The sequence below is a fragment of the Plectropomus leopardus genome, chromosome 16 (genome assembly GCF_008729295.1).
Source record: "Plectropomus leopardus isolate mb chromosome 16, YSFRI_Pleo_2.0, whole genome shotgun sequence".
Lineage (NCBI taxonomy): Eukaryota > Metazoa > Chordata > Actinopteri > Perciformes > Serranidae > Plectropomus > Plectropomus leopardus.
Genome location: NC_056478.1, coordinates 30,511,221 through 30,529,895, shown reverse-complemented (window position 1 = coordinate 30,529,895; position 18,675 = coordinate 30,511,221). Strand labels below are relative to the sequence as shown.

Genomic DNA, 18,675 nt, shown 5'->3' with positions numbered 1-18,675 from the left:
AATAAAAACAAAATGAACAACTAGGGTTGGGCTATAAATTGATTTTATCAGTTGGTGCAAATTTGTAGAGTAGACAAAATGAAAATCTAGATGTTCTCTTTAATTTTCTCTAACGCTCTCTTTGGGCTTCCGTAGTTCACAGTGGCGCTTACCACCCAAAGATACAAACACACAGCAACATGACAGTGAGCATTAATGACAAGCAAGAGTATGTTCTCGTCCGTCATTTGGAACTGGTTCAGTTTTGCGACATCAGATCACGAACAAAGCAAAGTTTGTTTAAAGGCCATTGCAACTAAGGCCAGCATCACAACCGATTTATTTCAACATGTCAAACAGAGGCTGCAGCCGAGTGGGAGAAATGTGTCTCACTCTGAGATGCACAAGACGGCATCGGCCCACAAACAGCCGGTAAAAAGCAGCCGACATTAGATGAATCGTTTTCCCGTTGTGTCCTGTATGACAGGAAAGAGACACACTGCAAAGCTGTTACTGATGCGGTCGTGCCGCATATCACTAAAGCGTCCATATATACAGAGGAAAAGCCTGCAGGTTTATCCACATGCTGAAAACTATCCACTCCAGCTACGTGCAACCAGCCGCCTCACCTGTACAACTGTACACATGAAAAGATCACAGAGAGCTGGAGGGGACGTCGTTTGACTCCAATACAACAGACCGATGGTCCAGTCACTTCAACACAACCAGTAAAATCGTGTGTTAACATGGAACTAAGGCTGAATGACAGCTGTATGATTTCAGAACTGGTCTCAATACTCTACTGTTTCAGCTGCAAAACTGTGTAATATGCAAAACTGACTTGAAGCCCTCTACATTTTCCTATTTGTCTTTGTTAATTTTTACTGCTAAAATCAAAGGAAAACTAGTTTTGAGTATTTTCTTTGTCATTTGTGGTTTGTTTTTAAGAGTGAAAAAAAATGACTGACATCGTAAATCGAGTTTGGTGTGAAAAAAACTGGAGATTTTATCTTTAGGCCATAGCTGGTAGCCCTAGAAGCAACAAAACATCAGTATCTGTATAGGCCATATTGTTACTTTACAATATGGATGGTATGTCAGCTTGAGCCTGCACACTGGATTTCCTCCACTGTAGGCATGTGTGTGCATGTGTGTGTGTGTGTGTGTGTGTGTGTGTGTGTGTGTGTGTGTGTGTGTGTGTGTGTGTGTGATGGAGGAAGTCGGTTGATAAATCCAGCATTAGTGGTCAAGAGTCAAAACAACTTCAGAAAGTCATCCAGTGATTCAGGCACTAATCTTAGAAATTAACTTCTATTTTCAGATAAAAGACAAAGTGAAATTTACTTATACATCCTATTTGTTCTCTTAGTCACTTGCTTATTTGTCCTCTCCACATCCTGGGTTTGAAGAAACGTGACATGTAAGGGCACACAAGGTGCAGCTATTTATAAGACAGGCCTTGCAACACTGCTCTTTTTCCCTTACTTTTTCTTTGCCTGTTTTCGGCATCCTCATCTGAACTCTGCTTGTTTGTCCTTCATTCAGAAAACTTTATTTAAAACAGGACGAGCTTCACTTTCTGTGAATTACAATACCATGACATTTTGAGTTATGATATCTTATTCTCAGTAAATTTAAGTCATGTTAAGTGGTGATTTAAATGTATGTATTACATCATAACTTCAGTCATTAACAGGCTGCATTTTAGTGAACAGATTTTTAAGGTTAACCCTTTGAAATCTGAGCAAATTTGCTTGATTTCTTTCAAGAGCACGGGAAGAAGGTAATGAGCAACAAAAAAAGAAATCGCACAAAATATTAGCAAGAAATTTTAGTACAAGAAAGTTAGGGGTGGAGGAAAAGATCAATTCACCTAAGAATCTCAGTTCTTGTTTTTAACAATTCAAAATCGAAAATCCCAAACACTGATTATTCTTAACCCTCTAAAACTGTACATAATAAAACCTCCATAATTCCATAGACACTTTGCATTCATAACATAATATGCTACGGGCAAAACAGACTGGAGTAGATCCTGAAATTACACCTCCTATATTTTGAATCAGAAATCGATTTTGAAAACTGAATCGAATCGTAAGATACTGAAAGATTCACACCCCTCAAGAAAATTACCTACAAATTACTGTCCAGCTGATGGTCCATCCAGCTAAACCATCAACATCCAGCAAGAACTGGTTCGGGACCACCTAAGACCATCTTCCACCAGCTAAAACCAACTAAAACCAGCTTTTAATTTGTTTTCAGCAGGGAAGTCATTGCAACCTAAAAATTAGGCTCGAATGAACTCTTGTGCATTACATTGAGAGCAATGGCTTTGAGGGCACAGAAAAAACGCAGCAAGTGTCCAGGCCCTAAAACACCAAAGAAGTTAATGCCCATCTCCGAAGGATCTTCTTACAGAACAGTTTGACTTTTTTCCCATGAAAAGACAAAAACTTTGAAATCCTAGTCCCAGGTTGGATTTCATCCCCACTGACAGCAAAATATTTATCTCACACTGATCTAAATCCATGTCCCTGACAGGCCAGATAGTGACAGTGTCTGTCTCCTCTGAGCTGGAGAACATCTCTCTCTCTCTCTCTCAGGGATCTCCAGTGGATCGAGCCAGCTGACCTGTCAGCACCAGAAGTCACAAATCCATACTGTGTAGCAGTTTGAAGTCTCTGCAGAGACAGAGATTAGGCATGCTGGTGCCATGAGGTCCACCACATCCACCAGTGTCTCCATACTTCAGCTCAACATCAAAGACTGCAGTGCAACAGTTTGAATTATAGACAGCAAGTGTGCAGCCAGGCCTCCGGTGGACACCAGCTCCTTGCCCGATTAACCCCTGTACCACCCCGAGGAGAAAGAGCACAGGATACAGCTCAGGGCGAGGCTGGATAAATTACAATACCAACAACAGCACATCAGCAACAGGACAAAAGGGCCATCAGGTCACTGGAGGTTTCCAGTTTGAAGCAATTTATAACAAACGTACGAGTAGGTTTAAAATGTGACTTTTTATCCGCAACATTTTCATTTTCCAACTGTAAGGCTGATCTGTATCTGTCAGTACAAATACAGGTACTAACCGGTTCAGCTTTTACCTCCTTTTCCAATTCTAACAAAAAACGAATTAACGCCTCATGGTTGTATGCCTCCATAACTAAGTTAAGTTGCACAGTTGCACAGTTTACATCTTTGAAAACATGGATGCATCACAAACGCACGCACGCACGCACGCACCTTTCCCCCGGGCAGCACAGTGTCAAGATTACTGACACCAATTCAGTATCTGACTAAATGTCTCCCTTTCAGTTCCTGAGATATGATACTGATTAATGCCCAGAAAAGTGTCTTTGCACAACATTGAGATGTCACAGTTGACCTTTGACCTCTTGGATATAAAACATCCTCACTTTATTATTTTATCCTATTTGACATTTGTGTGACATCTTATGACTATTGGCATGTTTTGTGATGTCACAGTGACCTTGACCTTTGACCTGCAACCAAAATGTAATGAATAAATCCCTTAGTCCAGGGAAACATTTGTGCTTCATTTGAAAAAAAAAATCATTGCATTCTTGATACACTGCTTGTGTGAAATTATATTAAATATTGGCATATATTTGTGAGGTTGCAGTGACTTTGACCTTTGACCTTTGACTAACAACTACCAAATTCTGATCATTTCATTCTTGAGTCCACATTTGTGCCAGATTTTAGGAAATTGCCTACAGGTGTTCTTGAGATATTGCGTTTACAAGAATGCAACAGTAAAGTGACCTTGACCTTTGACCACTAAACTGTAATCAGTTAATCCTTGACTCAAATTGGATGTCTGTGCCAAATTTGAACAAATACTCTCAAGGTATTCTTAAGATATCACATTCACATGAATGTGACAAATAAAAGGTAACAGTGACCTTGACATTTGACCTATGACCCCCAAAATCTAACTGTTTTATTGATGAGTCCAAGTGGACATTTGGACCAATTTTGAAAAACTCCCTGAAGGCATTCATGAGATATCGTGTTCACAAGAATAGGACAAATGATGGAGGGACCTACAGACACAGACAGGTGGACGGACAACCTGAAAACATAATGCCACAGCTGGCACGGAGGCATAACAATTAAATTCAGACTGCTGGTGCATTACCTCACTTTCCTTTCCTCCCTTTGCTCAGGGAACATTTCCCGAAATCAATCACCAACGGCTACAATGGGGAGAGATCACAGCATATTATCAGCAGATGGACAAAAGACGATTCAGACGAGGCACAGAAGACACCTGGGACCGATTCTGAGATGAACACTGGTGTCCTCAGGAGAATGTAATGGCCGTGAATACAGCAAAGGAAAACAAAGAAACACTGATAACAGATGCTGATGCGGAAAATAACTATTTTGTTAAATGTTTCTGGCAAAATCCAAACATGAAAAAGGACAGTTCTTTCCAAAGAACAAATCAAGGCTACACGAGCAAATGGAGCCATGATGAACGTTTTACTGCTACCTTATGTTTTAACACAACATCAACATCATATCAAACTCTGGATTTCTGTTTCAGCATCATTTTAGCTGAACGGCACAAAGATAGAAATGAAGACTAATTTAGAAACTGAAAGGCTTGACTTACAAAAAGAAAACGGTGTGGAAAAAGCTGCCCAGATGGAGACAGGCCAAGAAGAAGTGAGAGGGCCAGCAGCTGTTAGAGCCAGCTGTCAGGGCCAGTTGTTCAGAGGGGCTGAGGGGCCCGGATGGAGGGATTCAGAGACATTTCAGAGAGCAGTGTGTATGTGTGTGTGTGTGCGTGTGTGTGTGTGGATATGACGAGCAGACAGAGACGGTGAGGGTTGACGGTGTGGGGGGAAAGTGAAAAGTGAATGTTTTCAGTACAGCACAGTCAAGTAGATGTTAGAGTGTGTCACATTTATCAGAGGGGTCACACTTGGCTCCGTTTTTAAGAGTCTCTCTTTAAATTGCATATTTTACACAGATAACTGCTCTAGGGCTGCAAATATGACCTTATGCATTAGCTAATAGGGATCCTAATAAAATCATAAACAATAATTAACAATTACTTTCATTGTGGATTAACTGGTTGATTATTTACTCAACTAACTATTTGAAATCGGAGGCAACATCACTTTGTTTCTTTGTTTTACATTTGGCTTTTCTTCTGGTACTCTTTACTCATTTCTTGCTAATTTCGGGGTCATCTCTCCTTTTGTTGCTCATTGCCTTCTTCCCTTTTGTGTTGACAGAAATCAAGCCAATATGCTCAGGATTGAAAGGGTTAATCAATTACTAATTTGGTCTATAAAATCTCAAAAACTGTTTTATCAGCATTTTCCCAAAGCTCAACATGATGTCCTTAATGCGTTGTTTGGTCCAGAACGTAAAGATATACATCCTACTGACACAGAGGAAGAAAGAAACCAGAAAACACATCAAAGTCACGTTCTAGACTTTTGACTTGAATTAATACATTTTCTACTTTTTTGTGGGATATTTCTTGGCAAGTTGCTCATTATATTTTTCCCGTGTTCCTGAAAAAAAAAAAAAAACTGAACCAATTTTCATCTGAATGTGGAACAAGAGAACTGATGTCAATCCAGGCGTTAAAGGGTTAATCACCACAGCTCTAAGCTGCTCTAAAAACAAGCTACAGTTCCTTTTGTCGAACAAGCCACTGTAACATTTTCATGATGGCTATGAGACTCAAATGAATTCAAACTGAGTTCAAAATAATCATCCGGTTTCAGATATCGTCTGTTAGTACTTAATCCACTGGACACATGATGGGCATTTTCTGAGGTTACAACAGAGCTGTGACAGCCCTCATACAAGCTCTACATGCTTTACAGCAAATATGATCATTTTAATAATTATACTGTTGATAGTTAACAATCAGCTGCATTCACCAACCAACTCACAGCTGCCTACGGCATTAATATTAGTATGATCTGTTAAATTTAACACGAAGTCGAGCACAATGACTTCTGAATAGCTAATATGGGCATCTTAATTTTAATTTAATTTAAAAATGACATGTAAAATGGCATTCCCACGCATACCGCTTCTTCACTCTACAAAGATTAAGACTCATGTTGATGAAGGAAATTATAACTCCACACGGTCTTTGTATACCAAACATACATGACATCACAGCAGGCTGAGCCACAGGACATCCACTCAGTGTGGACCACTGGGCCGATGCTGGGGATAGCAAGCATGACACTGCCCCCTAGTGGCCTTTTCTGAATCACACATGCAACTACAGGAGGATCCCAAAGAGGGAGGAAGACCCAGCTTCAGGGCCGATGAAAACCAAACACTACAAATCTCTGAAAATCAGCAGGATAATTCAGGTGTACAGCTGTAAAATTGCTTATGTGTAAACTGACAAATGCAAATGTTGCGTTCTAATGCTCTCACTCATTTTGGAAAAAAAATGAATGGTCTGAAATATGTTGAACATGTTCTGGATCCTTACTGTAAATTCTCGAGGCGAACTCTGTTTGTGTTTCCTTGTTCCTGACAGCAGGGCGCTAACCTCACCCTGCAGCCTCCGGGAAACCCTGATAAGACAGAAGTATTACCAAATCACTGAAAACACTGAGCAAAATGCCACATCTACGGAAGCCCTGAGAGGAAAGTGAGAAACATAAATTAGTGATTCATTTTCCAAGTTTGATTTCAAATGTATTCTCTCCTATGTTTATGACTTCAGAAAGAACAGGTGAAAAAAGGTTTTGCTTGGATAATATTTCTTAGTTCAATAAAAAAGAATTTCATCAGTGAAAGAGGTGGAAAAATGTTTTGGCTTTTTTTTTTTTTGGTTAGCCATAAACAATATTTTTTCAAACAATAGCTAGCAGGTCCCAAGCATGTCCCACTTATTTCAATTCAATTTTTCTAAAGACATTTTTAAGAGTGATTTGCTTTGCGAAAAGACGCGACTCATCTGCTCCTCTTTTATAAGATAAAATATCAACTTCTATCAATGTTTAATGTAAACATACACCGACTTGAGTCTTCACGTATAAATATGGACACCTAACTGGTGACTTGCCCAGTGTTTTCCAGACTTTCTTTAACTGTTCTTCATACTTTCACTTAAATCCTCAAAGGTACTCTAAGGATGTTAATCTGCGTATAGTCAGTCTCTCCTTAACCCTTTAATTTAAGTTTAATTTCTTTCAAAATCATGACAAATAAAGGCAGTGACCAACATGGCAAGAGATGTTTCACAAATTGCGAGAAATTAGTCAAAAGTGACAAAGAAAATAAACTTAAAATTAGTTTTAGAAAAGGGGTGGAGAATTTTAAGAAAATGTTTAAAAACTAGGGAAAAATGTCCAGAAAACTATATTCATGATCATTCATAATTATATATTTAAAAATATGTTACAAAAACATATATATGACTATATTTTATAATTTTCTGCAATTTTTTGAGGGGTCCTCTTCTTGTTTGTTTTTCTTTATTTTCAGGTAATTTCTTTAACTGTTCACTCATTTCTTTCTATTTTTTGGCCATGTCTTGTTAAGCTGCTCACTGCTTTCTTCACCTGTTTTTAAGAGAAATCAAACCAATTTGCTCAGGTTTAAGGGTTAATCGATATTCACTGGAAAACAGAGGACTTATAATAATCTAATAATTTGCAGAGACTCATAGCACTTTGATTCATTTGTGATGTATTTCAGCTTGTACATACCAACTTTTGGTCATTTGTACATTTTTATCAATTTTGTATTGCTGCTTAGTCTTGAAATTTTGATCAGTTGTACAATCTTTGTCTTTATCTTTTGTCTTTTTATGCATGATTGTAGGTATGGAATAGGGGAAGTATCTCCATAAGCCATTTTTGACTTTTAACCTCTCCTGCACAATGTTTAAACGTCTATCTCTTCCATACACATGTATGTGCAAATAAAACTAAACTAAATGCTATTATTCTTATTTAGAAGATGGAGTGGCAGTGCGCTTCAGTGTCTTGTGGCCAAAATGAGTATTACAACAACAAACTCTTTTTTTCAATCTTTTTTTGCCAGAACTTTTTTTTCTGTTTTCACATTAAAAAAGAAAAAAAAATTTAACTTAGAAATATGATCCTGGCAAAACTTTTTTAAAGTCATAAACACTGAAGAAAGAAATTGATTATCAAGGATTTTTTTTCCCTCATTTGCCTCTCAGGGCAGATATACCTCTCCAACAAAACGGTGCATGCACAGAAACTGACATTTATCACAAACAAGGCAGAGTTAGTACCTGAGCTGACAAAGCATTTCACAATAAAACTTTCTGGAATGCCCTTAATGAAACTCCACACTTTCAGGAGACTGATGCTAACGAGTAAGTCGCTTCACCTGCACTGATGGAGGGTGTGTGGACATCACACTGTCAGATTAGCATCTTTTTCAAGGACAGTGAGTCAGATACAGGAGCGCACACACATTACCCATGATGACAACTCTGATACTGAGCTGTTTGGAAATGTAAAATTAGCTCATTTGTACCCAGTACTTATACAAATGTCCTGTTAAGCCATTTAAAACCTGCAGCAACATGACTTTTGAGCAAATTGGTGCAATTTCTTGCAAAAACATGAGTAAGACAGTAATAAGCAGCATGAGAAGAAATCTTCCACAAATTACACGAAATTTCCCTAACTTTTCAAATGCTAGGGAAAACGCCAAGGGAAAAAAAGTTAAAAAAAAAAATAGATTTATCATAATTATAACTCCAAGCATTTCTGAGAAATGTCCTAAAATCCTAAAAACCTCCTCAAGTCCTAGAAACCTTCTCAAATCCTAAAAACCTCTTTAAATCCTAGAACACTCCTAAACTCCATCCAATAAATGTCCTAAAGGAACATTCTAAAATCCAAGAAACGTCATAATATCCTATAAATGTCCCAAAATCCTAGAAACATCCTGAAGTCCTGGGAATGTCCTAAAAATCCAAATCAGCAAAACTGTAATCATCCTAAAATGATTACAATTTTGAGCATTTTTCCTATTCATTTCTTTTTTTATTTTTTTCAGGTATTTTTCTTATACTTTGTAGTTATTTTATTGCTAATTTGAGTTAAGTTGTTTCTTCTTCCGTTGCTCACTGCTTTCTTCCCATGTTTTTGAAAGACAGCAAGCCTGTTTGCTCAGGTTTCAAAGGGTTAAATAAGGTTATACCATCTGTGAAAAACAAGCCCAAGTAGGGGGGAGATACACTTCAATGTTGGTTTGCAAAAAGACTGAAGATCAGAGGGCTTCCCTCAGACCCAATCTATTCTGCAATTTAATTTAATAGAAGATGCTCATGAAAAAAATCCTTAATCACAAGTTTGAGTTTGACTTTGAGAGTTATTGGATTCTGGACGTCTCCCCCTTTCTTTATAAATCAAATAAAATGAAAACAGATAAAAAGTAAGCATTGGAGTTAATAAAGACTGGATGATAATCGTGACAGAAGAGCACTCCTAAAGGGTCAGCACTGACACTGGGCTGAAGCCAAATACTTTCCTCCAGTCCAACCCACTGACCAGGGCTCTTTGCATTTCATTCTCCACCTCTATTTCTAAACAGTTATGCAGCTCAACGGCTGCTGGTCACGTTCATATGATGTTGAGAAGCTGTAAGAGCGGAATTAGTTTGCTAATGCTCGTGAGAGAAACACTCACAACAAACTAATGACTCAGAGCTTAGTAACCAGCCCATACGCACACGGGATTAAACATCTTTTCACTTATTCCACTCACAAGTCATTCCTCCTCTTTTGACTGATGTCTGAAGCTAACTTCACTGTTTTACTGTTATTAACCCTTTGAAAACTGGAGAAACATCTACTTTTTTGCGCCAATCTCCGACGCCTTTCATAAGTATTTAAACCCTAGAACCCTGAGCAAATTGGTGTGATTTCTTTCAAAAACATCGATAATAAGGGGATAAGCAACTTGGTAGGAAATAGTCAACAAATTGCAAGAAATTGGTAGATTTAGAAAAGAAAATTTTAAAAAGCTGGGGAAATCTGTCTAGGAAAACGATAGTAAGCTACAATAGTTATTATCATAATTACATTTTAAAAGTATGTTACAGAATTATAAAGATTTTAAGCATTTAATTAATGCTTAAGATTATTTTCAGGTAATTTTCTTACCCATGATGACAACTCTGATACTGAGCTGTTTGGAAATGTAAAATTAGCTCATTTGTACCCAGTACTTATACAAATGTCCCGATAAGCCATTTAAAACCTGCAGCAACATGACTTTTCTTTTGCTGCTTTCACACACCTTTCACAAGTATTCAAACCTTTGAGCAAATTGGTGCAATTTCTTGCAAAAACATGAGTAAGAGGTAATAAGCAGCATGAGAAGAAATCTTCCACAAATTACAAGAAATTTCCCTAACTTTCAAATGCTAGGGAAAATACCAAGGGAAAAAAAGTTAGGGGAAAAAATAGATTTATCATAATTATAACTATAACTAAAAATACGTTTAAAGAATTACAGAAGCATTTCTGAGAAATGTCCTAAAATCCTAAAAACCTCCTCAAGTCCTAGAAACCTTCTCAAATCCTAAAAACCTCTTTAAATCCTAGAAACCTCCTAAAATCCAATAAATGTCCTAAAGGAACATTCTGAAATCCAAGAAACGTTTTTTAGTAATTTCTTGGTATTTTATGAGTCATTTCTTCTTCTGTGACTTATTGCCCTTTTCCCATGTTTTTGCAAGTAAGCCTTGAGAAATTTGGTAGGACATATTCCACAAATTACAAGAACTAGTATATTTAGGAATTATTATTATTATTATTTTTTTTTTTTTTGAAGCAGAAGAAAAAAGAAAAAAGCTTGAAAAAAACTTAACTACAGAATTATAATAATTTTTCAGCAATTTTTCAAGTCTTGTTTGTCCTGTCTTGTTTTTAACTTTCTTTTTCTTTTTGTTTCAGTCTGGAGGGTTGTTTTAACAAATTTAAAATGATGATTTCTTGTACTTTTTACTAATTTCTTGCTAATTTTGGTGTCATTTCTTCTCTCTTTGCTCATTGTCTTCTTCAAAAATGTTGATCCACTATCCGAGCATCAAAGCATGTTGGCCGGGCAGCTGCGCTATCAATACAATACTGCCACATAAAAATATTGTGATAGTATGCTGTATCGATTTTTTCCCCTACCCTCCTATTTTTTTTCAGAGAATGAGAAGACACTAAGAAATATGACGAAAATCATAGCCTAAGGGTTTATTAAGCTGTTATAGATGGAGAAACTAAGCTGTGATACTCAATTTATAGCCCGTAGGTCAAATCTGGTCCGAAAGAGTGCCGACTGCCCCCCCCCAATCATTTTCTAAATTCACATTAAAACTAAATTGATTCTCATTGGAAACAGTTTGTGACTCTGAGTATACATAAAAGGCTAGAGTGTATTACACAGCATCAAAATAGACCTTGTTTATCAAAAAGTGCCACCAGGGGATTCCCCACACCCCCTAGCTAACCCTTTGATATTCTTAATTCCTATAAAAATCTCCTAAAATCCTAGGGATGTCCTAAAATCCTAGAAATTTCATTAAATCAAAGAAATGTCCTAAAATCTTACAAACACTCTGAAATTCCAGAAATGTACTAAAATCCCAGAAACATCCTAAAATCCTAGCCATGTCCTAAAACCTAGAAACTTGCCAAAATTCAACGAATGTTCTAAAATCTGACAACTGTCCTAAAATCCTAGAAACATCCTAAAATCATAGAAGTGTGCTAGAATCCTAAAATCCTAGAAATGTGCTAAAAACCGACAAATGTCTTAAAATATTAGAAATGTCCTAAAATCCTACAAACATGCCAAAATCCTAGAAATGTGCTTAAGTCCTGGAAATGTCCTAAAATCCTAGAAACGGGCAAAAATCCAACGGATGCCCTACAATGTCATCAAATCTGACAAAAGTAGCTTGCCAAATCCTTAAAGACATCCAAAAATCCTAAAAATGTGCTATAATCCAGGAAATGTCCTAATATCCTAAAGACATCCTCAAATCCTTGACACGTCCCAAAATCCTACAAGCGTCCCCTAAAATAGCATGTAGCCTATGTGGCTGCTGTGACTGGCCCCTGGCCTCCTGTCATTTTGCAAAAGTGGTCCCAAAGCAAAGCAACCTGTGTATCCCGGAGCTAAGGTGTTAATAAATGTGAATTGGACAGATGATTGCATAAATTACATGAAGTTGACTGACACTGAAAGTGGACTTCCCTTCACTGCAAACACAAGCAGGTGTTCAAATAAAGGAGTTGAGCAACTCCTCTTGAAAACAGCGAGCTGGACCTGAGTCTGTCTCAGTGAGCTAAAATGTTGTGGAACAGAGAACAGGAAGGCTCCTCACAATATTCTACATTTCACACTGGAATAGCTCCGATATCTACAAAATGCTGTTTTAGACACGCTTTAGCCAATTAATAAGGCGCAAGTGACACACAAACAACATGTTATTTACACTTTTGTTCGCACTAGAAAACATAGAAACAGCTAAAACCGACCACACGCTAGCAAACAAGAAGCCAAAGTGCTGCTTTTGAGTGCAGAAGCTAAGTTTTAGTCTGGAAGCTGTTCTTGTGTCATTTCAGATGACGTTATCATCATCAGAGCTTCGGCCTGAACGTCATGTCAAATCACAGCAGCTTAGCTCTCACCTTAAACACCAAAGCTTCACTGAGAGAAGCCCAAACACTCACACACCGAGTGCCCCAAACTCTGCAGACTTAGCTCAGTTTAAGCACCAGAACAGACCGACGCTGCTTCGCTCTCTGCGGGCTAGCTAAGTTGATGTTAGCTGAGCGGCTGCTAGCCTCTGGCAGCTAACGCTCACCTCTCTGACCAAAACAGCTGGCTGCACACACTCTGCTCTCACACACAGCCGGGCTGCACGCTCACAAAATAACGCACGCTCACCTGGTCTGAGAGGAACACACGCCGAGCTTAATCTAGGAGAAGAAAAGTATTCCCGGTGCTCCGGTTGAGTTGTTGCCGGATGCTGATGGATCCACTATCCGAGCATCAAAGCATGTTGGCCGGGCAGCTGCGCACTGAGGGCTGTTTGCTCTCCACTCAGCAGGAGGCTTCTGGGAACATGTAGGGAACTTAGAAGGCGCTAGGAGGAAGCAATGTGCCGTAGCTTATTACCGCCTAGCTTTGTGGTGGTTAAGTATCTTTATATTATTCTAGTAGATTTTCCTCATATTTGTATTGCTATCATTCTGTACTTTTAGTCTATATAAAACTATATTATTAATTATAAACTATATTAACTATAAACATTGACTGAATGAATGCAATTTCTTTCAGAAACATGAGAAACGATGCGATGATCAACTTTGTAATAAATGTTTCATAAATTGTAAGACATGAGTAGATTTAGAAAATCATTTTGAAAAAGCTAGGGGAAAATGTTGAAACAAGAAAGGGTGGGGGTGGGGGGAACTATAGGCTATTTATAATAATCCTAATTACATATTTAAAATTATGTTACAAAATTATTATATTTCTTTAAGCACTTTTACCAGGTCATTTTCATGTTTGTTTGGTTTTTGGTTTCTTTTGTTTGGTTTTTTTGGGGGGGGGGGGTTTGTTGTTTTTTGTTTTTGTGTCTTTTTACTTTTTAATATTTTTTCTGGTAATTTTCATGTACTTTTTACTCATTTCTTGCCAAGTCTTGGGTCTTTTCTTCTTTCACCACTCATTGCCTTCTTCTTGTGTTTTTGAAAAATAAAGAGAATTTTATTAGGTGTTTAAGGGTCTGAATAAGTTAGTAAAATGTAAAGAAAGGGATTGGCTACATTTGTGGCCAGGTGTGAATAAGCTTTAAAGGGGAACTATGCCATTTTCAAAATGCATACGTTATATGCTATTCAATAGTTTCCATGCTTTCTGCCATTTCTGCTGCCCTGCAACATCACACAAACATCACAGCTTGGCAACTTAGGTATCATCAAAATTTCCCAATTTCCGCTTTCAATTACCACTTTCAAAGGCCATTCATGTGCGCATAACTCGTAAATACAGCAAATACAATATTTCAGAGGAGCATGTGAAGGCAGCAATAAATGCATAAACATGGTGGGCAAAAAATCTAAATCTCTTATTAATTTCAGGTATTAGATATGATTTTTTTTTAAATCGCATTTTAAGTTTAATATGGTGTTAATGTCAAGTGCTGTCCATGTAGAGTTTTGACATAATAAGTCAGGCAAAGCTATACTTTGAAATACATATCTCTTCATATATATTTGGTAACCACAGTTCTAGCAGTCATGACAGGCTGTTTGCCGCCTATAATACACAAGCAGAAGACTGAGAAAGAAAAAATAAGAAGAAAGAAGATGGAAGTCAAGAGAAATGGTTAATAGCAAAATAAAAGTACTCTAAGAAGTTACAAGTGATGAAGGCAGTTGAAGTTTCCCTCTGCTGTTGAAAAGTGCATTACATCATTACATCACAGAACATCAGGGTCCACTCATGAATACCTTTCCCTCTCACTGCTGTGTGATGCTTTGACTCAACTCTAATTAGATTTGCTCCAACAACTGATGCCCTGTTCAGATTGTGTTCCACAGCTGTGTCTGAATTATTATTCAACATTATCACAGAGATCATCATCTCAGATAACAAGAGTTTTTCTTATAACAGAGAGATGAATTTGACACAGGGATGTCTCATGCCATGTGGAGAAACAGTAAGTGTGATACAACAAGAACATTACAACCTTCATAAAGCATTTGGACAGTGCACTCTTAGAAATAAAAGTACTAACAAGAACCATATAGTGTTCTTTGGCTTGTTCCCATAGGACATTTTTTGGTTCCTCGTAGAACCTTTTATTAAGGTTCCAACACTAATCCTTTAAGAGGGATCTACCTAGAACCTAACAAAAAGGATAATACAAAGAACCATCAGTGAAAGTTTCCACCTAGAACCCCCTATAAGAGCTCTACAGAGAAACCTTCTATGGTTTAATGGTTCCACCCACTCTCTCTATGGGCTCTATCCAGAACCTTTCCACCCTCTAAGGGTGCCAAAAAAAACCCACCTGGGAAGTTCTACCAATAATAAATTTATATTCCAATGGTTTAATTGAGAGTGCTCCCAGTAGGTTCTACCGAAAACCCTTCTATATTCCAAGATTTGATCTAGAACCCACCCAGGGGTAGTCTGAAAATAGTACCACATTACCCATAGATCTCTCACCCAAACACCATGGTTTTAGTTCTTAATGGAACTCTCAGTCTTAAAAAGAACCCTTTCTTCAAATAAAGGGTTCTTCAGAAGCAAATGGTTCTGGGTAGAACCTTAGCCTTTAAGGATGAACCCTTTTGGAACCTTTATTTCTAAGCGTGTATATGTGATAATACAGTTTACTTAAGCACATAATGTCTATTAAAAAAACATTCCCTTACCATTGTGACAAAACACAGTGTAGCCCAGATGGAAGCCAGCTGGGAGAAGCACTGTGGCAGGTAGCAGTGGCACGGGACATGGTGACCGCCCCGGAGCGCTCTACTGCGTGGATAAAACAGCGCCAGCATCTGTATTTCGAAACTGTTAATCACGCAAAGGTGGTCTGGGACAGTGCATTTAAACCCAAAGGCATGCTGGATGGTCACCTAAACATCAGAAGTATTCTGCCCAAAATAGACAAAACACAAAACCTGCTTGTGGACTCAAACCTGGAGTTCTTATGTCTTATTGAGAGCTGGCTAAACTTTGACATACCATCTAATAAACTCATAAACATTTCAGGATACACTTGTTTTAGGAAAGACAGAGTGACAGGGAGAGTCAATGCTGTCTTTATAGATTCAGTTTAGGAACTACCTGAAACCTTCAAACCCCCTGAGTTAAAACCAAACACACCTAACCAGAAATCTCCAAATTTATTTAACATTAAAGAGGTAAACACTGAAAAAGTTAGTAAAATCATGAGTAACCTTAGCAATTCTAAGTGCAAGGATATTCATAATCTAGATTGCAAACTGATAAAGAAGCATAGAACTAAACTACTTCAGCCAATAACACATCTGATAAATATGTCAGTTAAAACAAAAAACTTTCCCTGACAGCTGGAAGAAAAAGCCATAATTAGTACAGTTTACAAATCTGGTGAGTCTGACCTGACATGCAACTACAGACCCATTGCCATTCTCCCTGCTGTATCTAAGATATTGGAAAAGTTGTGGTACAGCAACTCACATCTTGAGATAAACCACTTACTACATCAACAACAGTTCAGCTTCAGATCGAAATATTCCACTGAGGCTGCAAATTGGCCTTTTTTTGTACCTTATGATGGCAAATTTGTACTCTGTACAACACCAAGAAAGTGGAGTAAAAGTATAAAGTGACATAAATAGAAAACACTAAAGTAAAGTACAGGTGCTTCTAAATGACTTGAGCAAATGTGCTTAGTAACATTCCACCAATGATACAGACAGAGAGAACAGCTCACAATGCCAAGCACAAACTAACTCATTTATTCTGCAGGAATATTTTGGGCAGTAGTTGTCACATGGGGCAGTATGATTACCACACTGTAGATTCTGCATAGCAGCATTCACACCTCATTTTTAAATGTCTTTCTGCTCTGTTCTAAGCAAAAGCTCTAATGTGTCTCATATAGCTGACTGTAAATAAGGCATGAAAAGCATCTTATATGAGCACTATGAGTCCATTATGCATTATTCATGCCTGTTAGGTCATAGACAACTGCTTTAACGGCATTAATATTCATTAGATTCTATTGTGCGATGCAAATGTTTGAAAAAGCATGGGACTACTTAACACACCTCCACTGTGGCACATCAGGTCTGACTGTCTCCTTCAGAAGCACTGTGACTGTTGCAGAAGAGCATTTGCCCTGCTTGGATTTTCACAGCATGACCTCTGGATCAAAGTACCCATGAGACGAATACCTTTCACAGGGTTTTACGTGACACCAAACATGTTCTCCTCCTGATCAGCTCTGAACATTCTTTCCAAAGTAAGCATTTCTTTGACTGGAACTCCGAATAACATCGTGTCACCAGCTTTTTCTGAAGAGAAAGACGGAATAATAACTGTAACAGCTCTGCAGAGGCAAAGCAGGTGCAGGCTCAAATGAAGCAGAAACAGCACAGTAAAAGAAAAAATAATAATGGTGAACTTAAATGGGCTGTGTTTTTTTTTTTCAGTGGAAATGTCTAATTAATGTGCATGCTAAGTTAGCCACCTGGATCCATTTCCTCTCCAGAATTAAGCCTCTTTAAATTTCTCCTCATTGCTGACCTTCTTCCTCCTAAAGCAGCTGAATAAACACATCGGCCGCCCGCATCTGAAACATTAAGCGCTAAAAATATGGAAATAGGTCTGCAAGTTTTGTTACTCAATCTTAGCCTTGTTGTGAGAATAAAATCTAAGGTGGTTCTGCTTTTGGAGATGATACTATCATTATTATTATTATTATTATTATTATTATATTTTGTAATTTTACTTTTTATTATGTATTAAGTATCATGTATTGATTATTGTAAGTATAAAAAAACAAAAAAGGTGGTCATGCTTTTAGAGATGATACTACAATTAGTAATAATAATAATAATAATTGTATCATTAATTAATTATTAATATTCAGGGCCAGATAAGGTCTAGTCTCAGATATCCTCTATGCACATGTTGGTAAGTGGTTGTTAATGTCTATGACTTCTTTTTACTGTTTCTTACAATTAGTAGGGGAGAGCGGGGTCAGTGAGGACAGTGTCTTCTTGGAAAGTTTGAAAGCACCTATGCTATTCACCATGCTCAGCTACACCCTCTTGAGTTTCAACCCCAAAGTGGAAATCTTTTTGCTAAACATTTGAAAAACATTCTAAATCCTAGAAATGTCCTGAAGAAATATCCTTAAATCCTAAAAAACTTCCTAAAATCCTAAAAACGTGGTAAAATCTGACAACATCCTGAAATCCTGCCATATTCTAAAATCCTCAAAATGTCCTAAAAAAACATCTTTAAATTGTAGATTTGTCCTAAAATTCCAGAAATGCCTGAAATCCTAGAGACGTCCTCAATCCCTAAAGATGTCCTGAAATTGGTAAAATTACCCCAAATCCTAGAATTGTCCTAAAATCCTTGAAATGTCCTAAAGTCCATGTCCTAAAATCCCATAAATGTCCTGAATTCCTAGACATGTCCTATATAAAATTCTAGAAATGTCCTAAAATCCTATAAATGTGCTAAAATCTGAAAAATGTCCCAAAATCCTAGAAACGTCCTGAAACCCTAAATGTTCTCAAGATATGTCCTAAAATCCTGGGAACATCCAAAAATCCTAGAAATGTCCTAAAAGCCTATATGTATGGGACTGCTGGGACTGTGGCCCCCCTGGTCTCCTGTTATTCTGCAAAAGCGGCCCCCTAAGCAAAGCAAGTCGAGTATAGTGTGTTTTCACCAAAGCTACTCAGTTCTCCTCATCCGTTGGTTGATAATTAATCTTTTTCATTTCTAAGAACAAAATGGCCTGTACGTTGTTTTAAAAATTAACATAACATTAATTTATTTTTCCCCCCGAACTATAGCTACATTTTTGTGAAATGTCTGTTGAGATTTAGAAATGTAACGCAGTTCCACATGTAATCAGTTACTTGTGTCTGCCAGCTGGTGG

The 18,675-nt window shown here is 37.6% G+C and overlaps 1 protein-coding gene across 1 annotated transcript in view; it reads right to left on the bottom strand.

Annotated features, from left to right (window-relative positions):
- Positions 1 to 12,999, bottom strand: part of disp1 (dispatched homolog 1 (Drosophila)) — a 131,367-nt gene extending 118,368 nt beyond the window's left edge. Inside the window, exon 1 of the mRNA XM_042503355.1 lies at positions 12,939 to 12,999. The gene's annotated coding sequence lies outside the window, so the exon portion shown is untranslated. The remainder of the gene's footprint in view (positions 1 to 12,938) is intronic.
- Positions 13,000 to 18,675: the final 5,676 nt, after the last annotated feature.